The sequence below is a fragment of the Corvus brachyrhynchos genome, unplaced genomic scaffold, assembly GCF_000691975.1.
Source record: "Corvus brachyrhynchos isolate BGI_N302 unplaced genomic scaffold, ASM69197v1 scaffold28, whole genome shotgun sequence".
Taxonomy (NCBI): domain Eukaryota; kingdom Metazoa; phylum Chordata; class Aves; order Passeriformes; family Corvidae; genus Corvus; species Corvus brachyrhynchos.
The window spans coordinates 9,289,426-9,291,447 of NW_008246058.1; positions in this window are offsets into that span (position 1 = coordinate 9,289,426).

Consider the following 2,022-nt stretch of genomic DNA (forward strand, 5'->3'; position numbering starts at 1 on the left):
ATAGCTTCACAACAGAATTTCAGCTTTAAGCATCTCCTCTTTCTCTTCCCTCAGGTTTTCAGCTCTTCACAGCACTAAAAGGGTTAATCTCACCTAGGCCTTGCAGCTGGAATGTGGCTTACCTCTGTTGGTCACATGACCTCTTCCAGACAGCCGTGCAGCTTTAGCTGAATCTTGGCAGCAGTGGAGAGGGGGAGCCGGCTGTCTGCCCACAGCAGGGCTATAGGGGGAGGTTCCACAGCTGGAACAGGGCCCATCGGCTCCAGGATGGCCGTGGCCTGGCCCGGCCTGGCCCAAGCAGGGCCTGGGCTGGGCCCACTGGCCCCCGCACGGGGCCCGCAGCCACCTGTCCCAGCACCGGAAACGAGAGAGAGAGAGCTGTGGGGGGGGTTGGTTCTTAAGTGTACATCACAGAGGCAGTCACAACTTTAAGTGGCTTAAAGAATTGTCCATATTCAGACTGGCCAGCTGATAGGTTCTGTTAGGTCACAGAGGAAGCTGTAAGCACCCCTTTGCAAGAACATCACTTCCGGGACTATGCTTGCTAACCCATGACAATACTGCACCTACCAAACAGTTTTCCTAAAATTTTTACAGTTTCCAAATTTTACAAATTGCAGTCGGTTGGTCAGCCACCTCAGTAGCAACTCCAAAGAATAGTACAAATTATGAAATAATTAAAATACTTCTCAGTCAAAGAAAGACTCTTGGTAAAGTAGCTGTTAGAACTGTCCTTTTCAATGTCTATAATTTTTGACAGAAAACATGTCTTAAATTAAATGGACTTCTAATCATCAAATATAGTTTACTCTAATACATTCTGCCTACCTTATGCAGAAACTTAACTTTCAGGATTCATGCCATACACTGTATTAGAGGGCAAAAAGCATATTGGTGCTCAGATTGAAAAGTTTGGATATTGAAGTCCTCATTGAGTCCTTTCCTCATTGTGCCTCTTTACATGAAGAATAAGTGGGGATTTGTTGGGGCCCTCCCCCTGCCATGGGGTCCTGGGAGAGGGGCCCCGGGGGGGAGACATGGGGTTTCCCTACCCCCTGGTCAGCCTCATTCCCCATTGGTTGTTTTGTGTTCCCCTGCGCAGGCAAGGACCCTCGGGTCCCGGGATTGAGCAGTTCCTCGGCAGACCTTCAGCCATGCGGCTGGAGAAATAAACATCTCTGAAACATCTATCAAGAGTCGGTCCATATATATTCTTTTCCACGGGCCTTGTTGATTGATAGGCGTGTTGCAGTTTCCCCACTGTGACAAATGGTGGTTAATGCAGGCAGAATGATCCCCGATCCCTAAGGACAGTGACTGATTTACTCTGGATTTCTCTTCTTGTTTTTGTTTTGCTGTTCCATCTCTAAATTATGGAGGAGCCATGGAAAGACTCTTGGCTCTCAGAGCCGCATATGGACATTTATCTTAAACTTGAAAAGATTCTTGAAGAACGATTTGTGAATTTTAGCTTAATTTAAGCTCAAAAGGAACTGAAACACTTCCTGGCATGGTTGTTTAAGAACTTTTTCTACGTTTCTTGGGATTTGATTCTTACCAAAGACTTCTGGAAGACTGTTTGGACACAGTTAATTTCTGAGTAAAAATATATGCTGATGGAAGAATATTTTAATAGTAAAATGCTATAATGTTAAACAAAATTATGGTTTTATAACAAGATGTGATAACCAAGAAGACATATTCATTCATAGAACTGCTATTAAGAATAACCCTGAAAAGTACATCCCAAGTTTGGGAGATAGAGAAGTAGTAGAATTCAAAATTGTGCAAGGTAGAAAAGGGTTACAAGTAGCAGACGTCACTGGGCCTGATGGTGTTTCTGTAAAAGGCAGTATAGATGCTAAAAATCATAGTCATGTTGGACAATATCTCCATTATAAGCCCCCCCTACAGTCTCCCTTTCCTAATCCCACCTTTGCCTTTTATCCTATATCCTATTATCCCCAGTGCATTCCCAATCCGTTTTTTCACCCATGGTTTCCCTCACAAAACCATGCCTTT